Source organism: Rhinolophus sinicus, linkage group LG10 (genome assembly GCF_036562045.2).
Source record: "Rhinolophus sinicus isolate RSC01 linkage group LG10, ASM3656204v1, whole genome shotgun sequence".
In the NCBI taxonomy this organism is placed as follows: domain Eukaryota; kingdom Metazoa; phylum Chordata; class Mammalia; order Chiroptera; family Rhinolophidae; genus Rhinolophus; species Rhinolophus sinicus.
The window spans coordinates 39,591,174-39,610,194 of record NC_133759.1 but is presented as its reverse complement, the minus strand read 5'-3'; the positions used below and the strand labels follow the sequence as shown (position 1 = coordinate 39,610,194).

Below are 19,021 nucleotides of genomic sequence, written 5' to 3'. Positions count from 1 at the left end.
AAAAGAAAAATGTTGCCCTTTGAGCTGTTGACTGTTGGCTGCAGAAAGAATGCCAGATTAAGTAAACCAACAGGATTTGGAAAAGAGGTTTCTTTTAATTATTTTTTCAATTGGTGAAATTCAGTTAATACTTATTGCAGGCCCAAGATGAGAATTGTATTGGAAGTAAGATGTAGAAAGGTAGTTTATTTAATCGAAATGATGTTGTAGCAATATAGAAAATTTTGAAAATTAGAAAAAATAATTCTACCACCGAACATAACTTTTTCTTCATTATTTTTCATTTGTTATTCATATATTTATGTTTTATAATTACAAAGCTAGTATACATATAATTTTCTCCTCTGCTTTTTTGACTAAAAGCAAAAAACACTTTCCTTGTTTTGACGATCTTCATAAATACCATTCTTAGAGCTTCATACTATTTCATTGTGTTTATGAATCATAATTCATTAAACATTTCCCATTTTCTTATTGCTGGGTATTTGTCTTTTTTGTTGTTTGTTTTATAGATTGATGTGTATATATTTATACCATCATATATATGTGCACACAGGCATAGACTCATATCTATATCTATTTATATCAAGTAGATGTTGGAATCACAATAAATATTTTTAGTCAGCTAAGTTTTTGTTTATTTTCTTTTCTTAAGATACTCAGAAGTACAGTTACTGGGTCATTCCCCTGCCTAAAACCTTTTCAACAACTTCCTATTTAAATTCGAATAAAGTTTGAAACTCCTTACCCACCGAATCCTACATTATGTCCCTACATGTATCTTTATCCTTCTTACTGCCGCTCTCATTTGTACCCACTATGCTTCAGCCACACTGAAATTCCTTTTGGGAAAACATTTGGTGATATCTGTGAGGAAATTTGAAAATGTTCATTTCCTTTGGTCGTGCAATAAAGCTTTTAAGAGTCTGCATTAGGGAAATAATTTTAAATATAAAAAGATAAACCATGCTTTTTAATCAGGTTTTTAGCATTTGACTGTAATATGCCTAGATCTGGTTTTCTTTGTATTTATTGTCCTTGGGGTTCATTGAACTTCTGAAGTTATGTCTTTCACCAAGTTTGAGAAAGTTTTGACTATTATATCTGCAGTGTTTTCCCCCTACCTCTTGTTTTGCTTGTATGTTAGATCTTTTGATATTGCTCGGCGAGTACTTAGGTTTGGTTCATTTCCCCCCCCCCCCACCTTTTTCCTCTGTGTTCTTCAAACTAGAAATTTTCTATTAATCTCTCTTCAAGTTGACTTGCTTTTTTTCATTTATCATCATTCTGCTGTTTATTCTATCTAATGAATTTTTCATTTCAGATATTGAATTTTTCAGTTTTAGAATTTCCATTTGGTTCTATTTCTCTACCGAGAATTTTTTTTTGTTCATATGAAACTATTTTTCTTTACATTCTAAGTGTAGTTATAATCGCTGCTTTATAAAATCCTTCTCTGTTGGTTTAAACATCTGGGTCATCTCAGGCTCAAATTCATTGATTGCCTTTTCCCTCGAGAATGGGTCATGTTTCCCGATTTCTTCATATGGCAAATAATTTCAGATATATCCTGCACATTGCGAATATATTGTAAAGACTCTGGATGTTTTATATTTGCCCAAAGAGTGTTGTTCTTTTTGTTTTAGTAGACACTTAACTTCATTGGACTCTGACTGCAAACTCTATCTTTCCTGTGGTGGAGTAGCAACTCAAATCTTAATTTAGTTAAAAAAAATTTTTATCCTTATCTGGGATGCTGAGAGTCTGCCCACGTCATGTGTGTTTCGGGAGTCAAAGATCGAGACAGTTTATACAAAATTTGGGATTTCCCTTGTCTGCATCTCTCCTTCTTCCAATTTCGCCCCTTTTCAGTTTGTTCTAAACTCTTGTCATCTAGTTCTTTAAGCCAGTAAGAGTGTGTTGTTGTTGTTGTTGTTTTCTGTGGGAGTGTTAGCACCCTGCGTAGCACACACTGATGCCTTCCTTCTAGCTAAAAGCCATAGAAAATGGAAAAGTCACGTGGCTAATCAAATGTGACTCTGTTGGTCCCTCTCTGGCTTTAAGATAGTTATTTTTTATGTTTTACCCAGAATTTAGAGTTTTTATCTGCTAGAGGGTTAGTTCAATAAGAGCCAAATGGTTATCCTAGAAGCAGAACTAGAAAGTAATTAAAATATATGTTTATTGTGATACCATTTATCAGTAATAAGTGAAGACAGTCTATTTGACAATGAGGGAATAGATAAGTAATTTACAGTGTTTCCACTCAATGGACTATTATATAGCTATTAAACTATTTAGATATAGCTTATAATAATATGGGGTAAATACTTGAAGTTTAAGGTGAAGTGGAAAAATAAAGTATAGAAATTTATAAATAGACAGTGGTTTCTCAACCTTTGATCTTAGATTAAATGAAACATATCTTACCTATATATGTGGATGAGGATTGATTAGTAAAGTATAAATTCACTTCAACGTGTTACTCAAGTACTGTTAGTTTGACCATATTTTCCTTAATCAACATTCAAAAATTGTGACTTATCCTGTAGCTCTCTATGCAATTTTTAAATTGCCACAAAAGGTTTCTCAAACTTGAAAATAGTAGGAACAAATGTAATACGATTATAATCATATAAAAACAAAACTGCACAGAAAAAATAACGGAAGAAAATAAATTGTTTTACTTTTGTCCATTAGGATTAGTAATGTTTTTCTTAGTACTTTTCTCATTTTTCTTTGAATTTTATAATGAACACATATTACTATCCAGTATTGTATGTGTTTGTAATCTGTCTTCCCCATCAAAACATAAGTTCCATGAAGGGAGGGGCTTGATTCTATTTCCTGTGTATCCCTAGCATCTAGAAAAATGCTTGGCACATAGTAAGCACTCAATAAATATTTGCTGAATCAATGAAAGAATGTGGTCCCTGCTTACTTCTCAGATCTCATGTCTTATTGCACTGTGATATTTCTGTACACAAATCATGCTGTTCCACACCTCTATTCCTTTCTCTTTTATATTACTAGTTAGCAAAACTCCAACCCTGAAGGAATCCAACCATCTTTCTTACAATTGCTGGACAGAGGTTTCAACCTCCTGGATTTAAGATCTTTAACCTCAGTGCTGCTTTGCCTGATTTACATTATCCAATGTGCTCTTGCTTGCCCTCCCTCCCTCCCTCTTTCCCTCTCTCCCTCCTTTTTCCTCTCTCTCTTTCTCTCTCTCTCCAATTCTCTCCACAGTGTCTATGTCAGACCTTCTTTACTCTCCTCAGATCTTCCTAAAATCTCCTGAAAGCAAGGGATTTTTATTAGAAGATACTGAAGGATTTGGCCATACACTCCCATCTATTGCCTCTGTTACAATTGAAATGTTAAACCTCTCTTGCTAAGGTTAATCCTTGCATCTGTATTCTGAAGGCTATTCCTTTCTGTTTCCTTAGAGACCTTATTCCATTAAATACCACCCTCACACTACCTCTTTCCTATCAGTTTTTAAAAATGCTGCACTGTCCCATGTTAAAAACAAAAACAAACAGGACGTTTAGGCAATAAAAAGAAGCCAATGACATCTACTAGATTGGAAGGGAAGGAGTAAAACTATCTGTATTTGTAGATGACATGATCTTATATATAAAAAAAATCCTAAGGAACCCACAACAAAAGTATTAGAACAAATAAATGAGGTTAGCAAGGTTACAGGATACAAGATCATTTTACAAAAATCAATTATATTTCTATACCTAATCATGAACCTTCTGAAAATGATAATAAAAAAACAATTCCATTATATGTCAATTATATCTCAATAAAGCTGAAAAAAGAATTAAAAATAAAAGAAAATTCTATTTAAAATAGCATAAAAGAGAATAAAATACTTAGGAATAAATTTAACAAAAATGTACAAGATATGTACACTGAAAACTGTAAAATGTTGTTGAAAAGAATTATTAAAGATTTAAGACATCCAATGTCCTTGGATTCGCAAACTCTTAATATTGTTAAGCTATCACTACTCCCCAATCTTATCTATAGACTCAATGTGATTCTTACCCAAATCTCAGTGCCTCTTTGGCAGAAATGGACAAACTGATCCTAAAGTTCATATGGAAATGTAAAGGTACCAAAATAGACAAAACGACCTTGAATAGGGAGAAAAAATTTTGAGGACATATTTATTGAGTTCAAAAATTACTAAAAGCCACAGGTATAAAAGACTGTGTTTTACTGTAGTTTTGTAGTAAGTTTCAAAGTTGAGAACTGTGAGTCCTCCAACTTTATTCTTCTTTTTGAAGATTGTTTTGGCTATTTAGTAGGACTCCTTGCAATTCCACATGAATTTGAGGATCAACTTTTCCATTTCTGTGAAAATGAAATAGAATTTTGATACAGATTGCATTGAGTCTGTAGACCACTTTGATTTTATTGACATTTATTTGTTTATTTGTTTGTTTATTTATTTATTTTATTGTGTAACAGTGTGTGTTTTTTCCAGGATCCATCAGCTCCAAGTCAAGTAGTTGTTCTTCAATCTAGTTGTAGAGGGCACAGCTCAAGCTCCAAGTCCAGTTGCCATTTTCAATCTAGTTGCGGGTGAGTGGGTGGGGGGCACAGCCCACCATCCCATGTGGGAATCGAACCGGCAAGCTTGTTGTTGAGAGCTCGTGCTCTAACCAACTGAGCCATTTGGCTGCCTACCGGCAGCTCAGCAACAACTCAGTTCAAGTCGTTGTTTTCACTCTAATTGTGGCCCATGTGGGAATCGAACCGGCAACCTTGTTAAGAGCACCGTCTCTAACCAACTGAGCTAACCAGCTGCCCCATGATTTTATTGACATTTTAATGCTAAGTCTTCCTATTCATGAACATATTCCGTTAATTTAGGTCTTTAATTTTACCATTTCTTTTTGAGGTAATCAAAATATTCTGGAAATAGTGGTGATGGTATACTTTGTGAATATACTGGAAACCACTGCATTGAACACTTAAAATGGTGAATATTTGGATATGTGAATTATACCTTGATTAAAAACAAAACAATAACAAAAGCCACTTTCTTCAACTCGATATCTGCTTCCAGCTCTGATTTGTTCTTCCCCCTTATTATCAGACTTCTTGGAAGAAGCTACACACTTAACACGTTGCGTACGGATCACGAGAATCTTCATGAGGGATTTAAACCCCGCTGTACGCAACGTGTTAAAATCCCATTCTCAACAGTTTTCATTCACACAGCTGCCCAGTGTAATCTGGCTTTTGACTCCATTAATCCTCTGACACTGCTCTTGGTCTTTGTCTTTTGTTTATCAGCATTTAACACTGTTAAGGTGCCCTTTAATAAAAAAACCAAAAACAAAAAAAACTTTAAATTTTAGAACAGTTTCAGGTTTATAGAAAAATTACAAAGATGGTATGGAGCGTTCTCAAACCCTTCACTTAGTTTCCCCTGCTGTTACCATCCTACATTAGTCCAGTACAGTTTTTACAATTAATGAACCAATATTGATACATGATAATGAACACACGTCCATATTTATTCAGATTTCCTTAGTTTTTTTTTAGCTAATGTCCTTTTCTGTTCCAGGAAAGCGTTCAGGACACCGCATTTCATGATCATGTATCCTTAGTCTCCTTTGTACTGTGACGCTGTGTCAGACTTCCCATATTTTTGAAACTTGACAGTTTTGAGGCATACTGGTCAGGTATTTTGTAGAATGTCCCTCAAAATGGGATTTTTCTCCTGATTAGATTGGGGTTATAGGTTTTTGAGAGCAAGACCATAGATAAAAAGTGCTATTTTTATCACAGCATATCAAGGGTACATACTATGAACATGACTTACCATTGTTGATGTGAACCTTGGTCACTTGGCTGAGGCAGTGTTTGTCATGTTTCCTTACTGTAAAGTGACTGTCTATCCCCCAACCCCCCTTTCTATACCATAGTCTTTGGAAGGGAGTCATTATGTGGAGCCCACATTTGAGGAGTGGAGAGTTTCGTGTACCTCCTTGAGGGGGAGTAGCTATATAATTTATTTGGAATTCTTCTGTACCCCAGATTTATCTTGTCTCCATTCATTCATTCATTCATTCAATCTATGTCAGTATGGAGTTGTGGATATTTAATTTATATTCTGGCTTATACTAGTTGAATACTATAGGTTTGGGTTGTTTGCTCAAATTGTTACAACTCTGGCCATTGGGAGCTTTCATTTGGGTTTTTTTTTGTGTGTGTGTCCCTTTGACATATTCCTCTCATTGTGGGGTGGGTTGTTTATCTGTTTTGAGCACTTTCTTTTTAGCACTACAATATGCTCTAGGCTCATTCCACATATTTCCTGGCCTCTCCATCCATTAGCCATTTTTCCTGATTCTTTTAATAGTGAAAGTTATTAGAAACCAAGATCTCAGTACTAGGTGAGTTCATTGCTACTGGGATGGTCTCTTTCTTTTTGAATTACTGTTTTCCTTTGTGCCTATGATAACACACTTTTTAAGTCTTTCATAGAAAGCAGTGCAGTGTAGCAGTTAAGAACAAGGGCTCTGGAGAACTAGAGTGTAATTTTGGTTGCACTTCTTATACCCAACCAAATTTAGAGCACGTTGATCTCTCTAAAGCAGGATGTCCCTGTCTATAATGATGCAGGTAACAATGCAAAGTGGCTCAGAGGGTGTGTATGGATTAAATGAGGTAGTGCACATACATCACTTAGTACAACACGTAGCACATAGTAAGCTTCATAAATGCTTTCTCCTTTTCCTCTTGTTGATATTTTCTTCCTTGTCGGCTGATCCCTCTCAGTCTATTCTCCTCAGTTCTTCCTTTGTCTTCTAAGTGTTAGTATTCTGTGGGGTTTTGTCTTAGGTTTTCTTCTTTGTACATTCTCCCCAGGCGATTTTATCTATTCTCATTGCTTTAGTTACTTATTTTGTATATGGATGATTCTCAAATCTATATCTCTGGCCCAAACCTTGAGTTTTTGTACATCCAACTGCTTATTGGACACCTTCATTTGAGTAACTTAAATGCATCTCAGACTAAGTCTGGCCAGAATTAAAGCAATCGTTTCACCCTCTCAAAATCTCCCCTTTTCCTTACCTTATTGAATAGTAGTGCCATCCACCCTTTGCCCAAACCAGAAACTGAGGCATCCATCATCTTTGACTCCTTTTCTTTTCTCTCTACTCCCAATCAAATCACTTACAAGGCTTGTTTAATCCACCCTCTAAATCTCTCAACCTTCCCCACCCGTTTTCTCTATTTCCATTGCTACTATCTTAATTCAGACTACTATAAACTATTCATGGATACTACATCTGTTTCATTTACTTCCAGATATATTTCTATTTCATTCGCTGTACTATAGCTACATTCTTTTTCTCAGACACAAATCTGAACAAGTCTTTCCATATTTTTTTAAAAAACATTTACTAGTTCCTTATTGCCCTCCAGATAAAGTCCAAACTCCAATGTAAAAGATCCTTCTTGATATGGTTCTTGCTTTCACTTTAACCTTATCTCAGACACCTGTGCTTCTGGCACATTCTCTGTCCCGGTCTCTCTGTCCTTGCCTTTCTGTGTGCTCTTGTCTGTGCCTGGAATGTCATGCTTCCCTGACACCGTCCTCCATTCCACTCCTAATATATACTTACATTTCACCTTGCTAATTTCTGTTTGTTTCTTGCATTTAAGTTTAGGTCTCATTTCCACTTGGCCCATAAGCCTCAAACATCTCTACTTATTTCTTTTATAGCGTTTATCACACTGTACTTTAATTACTGGTTTGCTTATTGTTTCCCGCCTGACTCCATGAAGTCAGAGACTTTGTCTTATTCATCATTATATATCTAGGACAGGTATTTCAAAGTATCTGTCCCATCGTATCTTTCCCAAGCAAGGAACTTTGTAGAAAGAATGTATGTCCTTCCTTTTATCTCTAATTCCTATGGCCACTGGGCAAATTCCTACTTACTCTTTAAAAATCTAGCTGACCACAGATTCCTCTGTACCTCTTAGTTACTATACTGCCTTGTGTTAAACTTTAGACCCTGTACATATTGTCCTGATTACATTATACTGTATTTCTTTATACAATTGTCCTTTTCTTTTACTAGACTCTTTGAGGGTAGAGTCTTTTTTTATATCTTTGTCCTCAGACTCTAGCTTGGTGTCTAGCACCCTTGTACATACTCAGTAAGTGATGGACTGCCGTAACATTTCCAGACTTTTAATCAAAATGTTTATGTATCTAACCTTTGAGACGTTTATAAAGAAGTTCATGTATCTAACCTTTGAGAAGTTTATAAAGAAGTATATAAAGAAGGAACTTGTCTTAAATTCTTTTGAAACAAAGTGTTAAGGAATTAATAAAGAAGGTTTCAGAGCTTTTTGTCTTATAGGACATATATCTAAGAGTTGATTTAAAAGTTGTATAATTAATTAAAAGAAGAAAAGCCTGCAGATATAAATATATTATAACCGAGGGAATAGTAGAGGATATAAAAGCAGGTGAGTATGTGTATGTCCTGTTATAAATTATGTAATTGTGCCTTATTAAGAAAAATGAAAGAGAAGAATATGTAAGTCAGGGCTTCATTATCTGAGGTTGAAAGCCCAGTAGAACCTTTGGTGAAGATCAGGGATTCCTCAGTTATCTGAGAGGCACATGCTATCGGATGGGCTGGCTGTACCTTTGCTTATTTCTGGCTCATGGAAAGAGGCCATATTTGCCTGCAAGCTCAGTGCAGTCCTTTGAGAAGCTGCCTGATCAGCAGCTATGGGGAGGGTTGCACTTGTTGGATGAATTGCTCATGTCCTTGTAGGTAAATGAGGTCTGCTAGGCATCCCCATTTGTTCCTTTACATCCTCAGCAGAGCATTGCCACTTGGCCAGCTTATTAATTGCTTGCACACCTGTTTTAAAGTGTGTATATCTTATATTGACTGCCCGTCCCACACCCTCCAAGAGATTGCAGTAGCCTACACCTCTTAAAATGAATTCAACAACTCAAAAGAGGGACTATCATCAAGCAGATTCCTCTTAGGGAGGCAGAACTAATGGAAAAGATGAGAGAAAGCTGTGATGGGAAGAAAAGGGGATGAAAACTCTCAAGAGGATGCAGTTGCCACCCAGAAAAAGTTGTTTTGGAACTAAAAATATTTTCAGAATCCTTAAATTTAAGAAAGAATGAAAATAAGAAATGACCAAAGGTGTACTGTGGCCAAACAATATTGACATCAAATAAAATATATTAGAAGCCTCAAGGCATTAAAGAAACAAAGAGAAATATTAACTAGTGATAAAAGGAACAATCAAACCAACAATCCAGTGTTTAGAAAATGGGTAAAACTTATGAATAATCAGTTCACAGAAAAAGAAATATTAATGGTTCTTACACAGATGAAAAGATACTCTACCTCATTCATAAAACATGTAATTTAAAATTACACTGAGTCCCATTTTTCACTCTGTAAGCTTTGTGAGAATTAAGTAGTTTGATAAAACACTGTTGCCAAGGGTGTAGGGTAACGTGCTCTCTTATACTGCTTGTGGGAGCATAAATTAGTACAGCCTTTACCGGAAGCAACTTCACAATATTTGTGAATTTAACAGTTACATTCCCTGTGACCTAGCTGTCCCAGTTTTGGGAATTTATTCTATTGATATGCTTGTAAATCTGGAAAATAAAGCTTAGTGTTTTCAGTATTGTCTGTAATAACAAAATATTGGAAACAGTGTAAACCCATCAGTATGATCTGGTTAACTAAACTGTGTTCATTACATATGGAATACTATGCAGCTGTAAAATGGGGAATGAAAAAGCTATGTACAAATACAGAATGATCTACAAAGACATTAAGTTAACAAAAGAAAAATTCAGAACGTGTTGAGTATATAACTCTTTGTTTAAAGAGAAGTGAGAAATAATGACATTCACATAGACATACAAATACACACGTAATGTTTCTTGTAAGGATACACAAAGACTATTGACATTATCTGGTGTCAGAGAAATGGTGTCTTTCTCAGAGAAGTTTTTAATTTTAATGAAGTTCAACTTATCAGTTTTTTCTTTCATGGATCATGCTTTTGGTGTTGTATCTAAAATGTCATTGCCAAACCCAGGGCCACTTAGATTGTCTCCTATTTTTCTTCCAGAAGTTTTGTGGTTTACATTTAGGTCTATAATCCATTTTGAGTTAATTTTGTGACAGATGTAAGGACTGTGTTAAGTTTCTTTTTCTTTCTTTCTTTTTTTTTTTTTTCATGTAGATGTCTATTTGTTCCAGCCTCATTTGTTCAAGACTCCTTTCTCCACTGAATTGCCTTTACTCCTTTGTCAAAATTGAGTTGATTATATTTGTGTAGGTCTATTTCTAGGCTCTCTATTCTATTCCATTTTCCTATTCTTTTGCTGATATCATACTGTGGATTTATAATAAGTTTTGAAGTTGGGTAGTCTCAGTCCTCCAACTTTTCTTCTTTAGTGTTGCATTGGCTATTCTGAGTTTCTTGCCTTTCCATATAAAATTTTAGAATCAGTTTGTTGATATCCACAAAACAACTTACTGGGCTTTTGATTGTGTTTACGATGAACCTATACATCAAGTTGGGAATAACTGACATCTTGACAACATTGATTCCTCCTATCCATGGACATGGAATATCTTTCCATTGATTAGGTTTTTGGTTTCTTTCATCAGAGTTTTGTAGTCTTCCACATATAAATCTTATACATATTTATTAGATATAAACTTAAGTATTTCATTTGTTGATGCTAATGTAAATGGCCTTGTGTTTTTAGTTTCAAATTCTAATTGTTGATTGCTGTATGTAAGAAAGCAATTGGCTTTTATATATTAACCTTGTATCCAGCAAGCTTGCTATAATTGCTTATTAGTTCTAGAAGCTTTTTGTTATTTGTTTATTTGTTTGTTTGTAAATAGTATTTTAATGTCAGTTTCTAGTGTTCCTTTACTAGGATGTAGACATACAATTGGTTTTTGCACTTTGATCTGCCACCTTGCGAAACTCATTTCTGGTAACTCTCGTAGATTGCTTAGAATTTCCTACATATACTATTATGTCATCTCAGAATAAAGCCAGTTTTACGTACTCCTTTTCAATTTGTATGTCTTGTTCTTTCTTATTGATTAGGATTTCTAGTTCAAAGTTGAATGGAAATGTAATCCTTGCCTTTTTTTGGTCTTAGGAGGAAAGCATCTTTTATTGTTAGGTATAATGTTAGTTATAGAGTTTTCATAGCTGCCCTTTATCTGGTTAGGTTTCCCTTTTATTCTTTTCTGGGTGTTTTGATAATGAATGGTTGTTGGTTTTGTTAAGTGTTTTTTACTGCATGTATTGCAATGATTATATGGTGGATTATTTTTAGCCCATGAATATGATGAGTTACACTGATTCATTTTTACACGTCACACCAACTTTGAATTCCCTAGATAAATACCACTTAATAGAGAAGCTTGTAAATTCTCCATATATAGAGTAGTGTTGATTATAGCTAGTTTTGTACTATTTTTAATTCTTTATAATCTAGAGATGATTTTGGGATCCCTGAGTAGCAGCAGGGAACCAGATGAGGTTAAAGTACAGTCATCCCTCTGTGGTTCCAGGACCCTTTGATGGATACCAAAATACATGGATGCTCAAATCCCTTGTATAAAATGGCATAATTTTTAAATATAACTGACACATATCCTCCTGTAAACTTTAAATCATCTCTAGATTACTTATAATACTTAATACAGTATAAATACTATGTAAATAGTTGTTATGCTGTATTGTTTATGGAATAACGACAAGAAAAATAGGTCCGTACGTGTTCAGTACCAACGCCACCACAGTAGGCCTAACTACATGGGACACGTCAGCAGCAATGTAACTTCTTTTCCACAATATTATCCATCCACTGTTCTTTGAATCCGCAGTTGAGGAACCCACAGATATGAAGGGCTGATTGTACATACATTTATAGTGGAACCAATTGTTTCAATGTTTATAACATTTTTGAAGTGATCTTCACAGCCTGGGAACAGGAATATTGGAAGCATTTTGTGGCCAAAGCAGTAGGAACAGAAGGAATTCAGAGTTCTACCAAAAATGTTGCTGGGATGATGCCTGTAGGGACTGTAATAATGTATTTCTGCACTGTTATGTGAAAACTTCACTTTCTTGATGAGAAGAAGTGTAAAATGAATTAAAAAGGTAAAAGGGTAAGGAATTGGTGTTAGAGATTATTTCAGTGTTCAAAATCTTAAAAATATTTTAGAATTTTATGTTTAATTAAAAAGGCCGCTAACATTTGGCCATATCTATTTTTTTCTTTATTTTACTTCACAAATTTAAGTCCAAAAATATCTAGTAAGCTTTTGTTTTATTTTATATTAGTTTGAATAGTAGGGATAAGCAACATTTGTTTGCTATTTCTATACAAATTCTTTGGCAGTCTTCTAAATCTGAGGTCATATTAGGGTGAGTTTGGCCTATCTTAATGTGCTTGGCTTAGTAAGAGTTTGTATTTTAATAAACAGTGAATGGTTCTGGCTTTGCCTTTTGAATATGGGTTTGGTTTCAGGATATTTAAAAATAGCTTAATGATCTGAAAATAGACAGCGATACCATTGTACAAATAGTTGTATTGACCTGTTCATTCCAGCAGCTTGCTTCTCCTGAAGGGCCTGTGCCATCTGATCCTTTTTCTCTCTTCTATTTTTCTTGTGTTTATCTACATATGTTTCATTTAAGTAATAGTATTTAGTTTACCATATTAAATAAATACTATAATTAAGTAAGAATTACCTTTTAGAAGTAAAATTTAAGGAATTCCTGATTTAGAACAAAGAATAAATGAAAAAATTAAAGTGCTTTTAAATAGGCTGTGGTTACCACATCTTTCATCTTCCTGTTAACTGCTTTCACAACGTGTATTGTGGTTTGGTAGAATTACACAACTTTGTTCTGTGTTTTGATTGCATGGTGTAAATTTATAAATAGTTTTGATAATGCAATATGTTATACCTGAGCCACAATGAAATGGCTTTTTTTCATTTTCTAATATACATTTTTATTCTCTATTCCAGTTCATCTAAATTGCTTTATTATAAAGCATATGACATGATGATACCTATTTTTTATAGTTCTTGAAATAACCAATTACTATTTCTTATGAAAGGGTGATAAACTCATATGCTTCTTTTTGGAAGAAAGGATATCTGCAGTTTTGTTTTTGTATTATTTCAAAATTCATTTTCAGTGAATCATCTTGTCAGTTGGCAGAATAGACTAGTATTGAGATTAGTATTGAGGTCTGTTTTTATGTGATTTTTTTAAATTTGCTTAGTATTTTGAAATGGAATTGATCTAATTGTCTGTTTTTAATTTCCTATTTCCATAAGGCCCATTGTCTTGTCACAGAAGAAAACCTTTTCACACCTTTAGCTAGCCATCTTGCCTGCTATTGTTAACAACTTTTGGTAACAATTACTGGTACTGGTTAGTTTCAAACTCACAGCATAAGGAGAAGATAATTTTGATTGCCAATTGGAATTTAGTTCTAAAATCAACCTCTTAAAATGTTATCCTTTTTGAATTTCCTTATTTAAATTTGTCTTGTTCATGACCAACATAAAATGTGCATGAGTTGCCAAATCTAAAAACAAACGTGTTATAAAACTATCCATACAAACGTGTTATAAAACTGTTTAACAGAAAAAAACACACCAAAAAAACAAAACCAGCTTTATTGCCAACACAATATTTTAAAAATTAAATTTAGCGATTTAAATCACAGATGTTTATTATTCAAGAGAGATTGTCCTTTCTGACATTTAACCTGGTTTCTCCTTGTCTTTATTTAATAAATAAAATTAAACTGGTAGCTGAAATATTTTTTTAAGCTGTATGTGTCTTTAAAAAATACTAAATAGGAAAACTTAAAAGTTGCTAAAACTTTACTAACTATATTTCTTTACATAGGAGTTTTTTTATGCCTGCTGATGAAAATGTACTGTGTTTTGCTTCATGTTGTAAGTTTGATATATTTGAAAAGGCATAGGTTTTGAAACTGTAGAAGCACAGCTTCAATTCAGCTTTGCTATTTGCTGGGTTTACAATTGGTAACATAGGAAATTTACTAAATCTCTCTTTGTCTGATTTTCACATTTGTGTTATGGGGATAGTAACACCTACCTCATAGGGACTATATATTCTCATTTAACCCTCACGTATAAAGCTTTCTGCACAATAGTTAGCATGTTGTTGACTTAAAAAAAATAAAACATAAAGAACTAGCTATTTTACCAGTGAAGTGGATTTATTTGGGACTAGCAGAGGAATTACAGTTTGGGACAAACTATGGCTAACCATCGGCAAATCCGAATTCAGAGATGGGCTTGCTTTTATAGGGGAAAAAGAGGATGATTGGATGGGCTGTATGGAAGATCAGGGTGTTAACAGCTTCTAATTGGCTGCGTGTGGCAGTTTCTCATTGGCTAGGCTGTAACGAGGAACCTAAACCTAAACCTGAAGGCCACCAGCTAAAGGGGTCCTGGTGATGATTGGCAAAGGTGGAGGTGTTTTGCTGGGCAAGGAAAAATTCTTTCTTCCTCCTGATGTGGTCTGTCCACCTGTTTGGGGTCTGTGTGGCAATGCGTGACAGCTCCCTGTCAGGTATTCCCGACTTCATTTTAAATGAAGTTTTCTTTATTTTTAACAATGTAGTAGGTACTCAATAAAATATTAATTCTCTTCTTCTTTACTTCCTTAGTTGTTTGTTTGATATCCAAGTTCTTCTTTATATTGTATTAAATGTATAGAAGATATCTAAGTTGCTGATTAAATTATTAGAAAAAGACCAGCCTGGATATATTTAATTGAAAGCTGCATTTTGAAGTAAAAGGAAATTGCTACCGGGATTTACTGGTAATACAGATACTTCTTTCATTTTCTGTCTGTGAAACTAATTAAATAAAATATTTTGTTTGATTCACAGAATAAACTCTTGTACTATCCTTTTCTTCAATGACATCCTTTACCTCGTCTTTAGTGAGTCCATTTGGGATCCATTAAAGTATGAAAAATAGCATGGCTGACACTGTAGACATGTAAATCATAAATCTAAAGGAGGTGGAGCACAAGATGAAAACGTTTATCTATCAGGAATCTTCTCATTCTCTCAGATGAACAAGATAGCAATCTTTTCCACTCCCTGATTAATAAAGGTGATGTTTATTGCCTGGGGGTTTAGAATGCTCTAGGCCAGTAGTTCTTAAATTTTAGCAAGCATCAGAATCACCTGGACGGCATGCTATAAAAATCACCTCCAGGGTTACTGATTCAGTAGGTCGGGGTGGGGTCTGAGAATTTGTATTTCTCCCAAGTTCCTAGGTGACACTGGTGTTGCTCACCCTGGACCACACTTGGAGATCTACTGCTCCAAGAGTATTCAGAAGTCGGGATTAAGCCACAGGTAGGATCACACTGATTTTCCTGCCTAAAATTTTTCACTCAGAAAACTGTTTTTCAGAACCTTGTGTGTATCTAATACTGAGGTGTCATCAAGCTTCACAGTCTTAGACTCTCAGACCATGGATTTTTGCTTTACTGAGGGAATCTACAGGCTAAGGAGCACTTCTAAAAGAAAAGACTAGTAAAGGAAAGAGGAAAGGTTATCCATTCTGCTGCTTTTTCAAATCTGTCTTCATGTATATATGGTAGCACTATTTATAAATAGCAATAAAGTAGGTCCTACACAGAAGTATATTACTAGGTGATTTTAAAGTAAATTGTGTAAGTATGCATATGATAGCTAATTTTGTACTCAAATGTTGCTTATGAAGAAAAACATTTTAAAGATAGGAAATGCTTGATACACAATAATTATTTAGGGATGTTTTGATATAATTTAACCACTCAAATTTAAGTAAAGTTGTATGTATTACATGTTCTTAACTATGTAAAATTGTTTATAGAAAAAAGGGGTGAACTATGTCAATTTACAAGTATCTTTAGAAGATGAGGTTATGATTGATTGGCACTATATATTTTTTTCTGTATTTTGTAATGTATCCATAATGTGGTATTACTTTTATAATGAAAATATTCATGTCATGTATTTATATACGGTGTTTCCCCCAAAATAAGACCGGGTCTTATATTAATTTTTGTTCCAAAAGATGCGTTAGGGCTTATGTTCAGGAGATGTCATCCTGAAAAATCTTGCTAGGGCTTATTTTCCAGTTAGGTCTCATTTTCGGGAAAATACGGTATGTGATGGAGAAAAGTACAAATACAAGTATACAGCTCAGTGAAGGTTTATAAACCAACACTCTATAAGCACAATATTACCAGCACCCCAGAAGCATGCCTGGTGCTCCCTTTCAAGGATAACTGCTCTCTTGACTTCTAACAGCAAAGATTACTTTAGCTTTTGTTCTTTATATATGGAGTCATACAGTGTTAGTTATTAGTTACTATTTTGTGACTAGCTTTTTTCTTCAGCATTACATTTGTGAAATTCATCCATATGGTATGTAGTTGTGGGTTAATCCTTTCTCATTGCTATATAATGTGCCATTGTGTGAATAAACCATCATTTATTCTAATGTTATTGGGCATTTACATAGTTTTCAGATTTTGAGTATTACAATTAGTGATCTCATGAACATTCTATGTTCATGTCCTTTGGTGAGCACGTGCCTGCATTTCTGTAGGGCATATACCTGGGACTGAAGTTGTTTGGTTAGCATATGCTCAGCTTTAGTAGACACTTCCAGATGACTTTTCCCAAGTGATAATAACAACTTAAACTGCCACGGGGCAGGATATAAAACACTCCCTGTTGTTCCCGTCCTTACCAATACTTGGTAGTTTTCATATTTTTCCTTATACACAGCCTGTAGTGGTTGTTGTGGTTTTAATTTGTGTTTCCCTGATGATTAATGAAGTGAGAAATCTTTTCCATATTTTGGTAAATTGTGATAAATCATGGTTGTAGTGTGCAATTTTGTATCAGATATATTTTAGCTTTATTCCAGGGAGCCAAATTACAAGAAATATTTTATTAGTATTTTATGCATTGAATGATATTAACGTGAACCAAGGTCATGGCTATGGATCTTAAAAATAGCATACATTTAATACTTGGAGTAAGGTTCGAGTGTTAATATAATGTCCTGTATATAGTATGACACCTAATCAGATTTGGTGTGACTCTGTCAAGTGTATTTTCGTAATTGAATTTTAGTTTCCTGTTGAGTTCAGTTATAAAATTGAAGATATGTTCTTATGTGAAAATTTACCAGTAGACTGAGTTTAAATTTTTTGGCAAAAACAAACAAATTGATAGATTCTATTGGCTGTTGTAATCAAAAACATTCCTAGACTCAAAATAATATTTATAAAGCACTACATAGATTTTTGTATTACTCTTAGAGCTTTGATAACTTTGAAATGTTCCCAACATCTTGCTTTTCTTTCTATTTTATCCACTGATACCTTTATTCCTAACTCTACATGTGTAGTTCTCAGAATTTACACACACACACACACACAAATATATATATGTAATTTTGTTAGCCTTGTTGGTATTTTAAGATTATATTGTGATGGCAGGCTCTTGAAACAAAGTAGGACTTGTACCTAGCACAGTATCTGACTCAAAGGGTCTTAATATCTATTTATTGAGTGGGTGAAACAATGACAAAATTCTGCTGTCAAGTTTTTCTCTTTCCAGGTTTTGTTGGAGCTTCCACTTATCCTCCAATTTTGGATCTTTAGTTTAAAAAGGGGTATTTGAGATGATTAAGAGAAGGTTGTTACTAGCGAAAATTTTCAAAGTGGACCTTTTTTTCAAGATAACCCCATAAAGACAAGTCAGAAAGGAGAAAGGTAAAATTATGAAATCACTGGACCTATTATGCATTTTAGTGATTTTGTGTGTGTGTGTGTGAGGGTGTGTGTGTGTGTGGTTTTAACTTGGGGAGAATCTATTTAAATTCCCATTAAAATAAAGAAGACAACGTGTTATCTTTATATTAATTAAGATATATCAATGAAATAAAAAATTCTACAATATATATAGGTTACTTATGAACAAAAAGAACTATAATAAAAACAGTGCTTTAATAGGAGGAAATAAAAAAATATTCCAAATATGAGGGGATAAAAGCTGGAGGCAGAGAGATTAGGAACAATGAAACTGTCCGAGTAGCATCTGTTATCTTGGATGACATTAAAGAGTTTTGTGTTGCATATTTTTTTCTCAACTCTCTCCTACTGGATCACAAAATTTTACAGTGTATTGTCGAGTTAGAAAAGACAGCTAATGCTCTAGAAATAGTTGATTATTTTTTTGGCCAGTTTTTAAATCTTCCCTTGGTTTTTAGTTCCAGATCTTTAGTCTTCACTATGAACCAACCCAATTGTTAACATTGGATACAGTCATTTGATAATTTTAACTGTACATGTTAGAGTGGCTAGAGAGAAAATACATGGGGCTTAGGCCTGAAACTTCAGGGCTTTGCTTAATATGTGTATCAATTTTATATAACTGATCAAAGCAAATACATAAAACTACTACTTAATTCTGCAAAAAATTAGCTGAATAGCTGTTGCTTTATTCTGTAATATCAGGTACTTGAATTCAAAGATAGTCTAGATTTTGTTTTGATCAGTGTGTTTCCTCTTTTAATATCTAGCATTAGTTTGCCAAGGTAATTTTAAAATGAATTGGATATTTTTAAAATAGAATACTTTAAAATATGAATTTACATAGAAATTTCTAGAAAACATGGTTAAATCAGGCTTTACATACATCAGTGAATTATACTATCCTAGAGATGTAAGCTGTTTAAGGCAATGCTTTTATCTCAGTTTCCACGAAATTTGAATTGGAGGTCTTGTAAGATAATTGTGACTGTTTTACAGGCCATAAGGAGAAAAATGACATCTGATATATCTGGAACGCAGACCTTAAAGGATTCCAACATAAACATATACT

The 19,021-nt window shown here is 34.0% G+C and overlaps 1 protein-coding gene across 7 annotated transcripts in view; it reads left to right on the top strand.

Annotated features, from left to right (window-relative positions):
- The window catches only part of TFDP2 (transcription factor Dp-2), a 186,638-nt gene that overhangs the window by 46,389 nt on the left and 121,228 nt on the right, over positions 1 to 19,021 (top strand). Inside the window, exons 2-3 of one of the 7 annotated variants that reach the window (XM_019747164.2) lie at positions 15,402 to 15,490; positions 17,741 to 17,910. The exons of 5 other annotated variants lie outside the window; for them this stretch is intronic. The gene's annotated coding sequence lies outside the window, so the exon portion shown is untranslated. The remainder of the gene's footprint in view (positions 1 to 15,401; positions 15,491 to 17,740; positions 17,911 to 19,021) is intronic. One more of the 7 variants, XM_074312940.1, reaches the window with a different exon arrangement.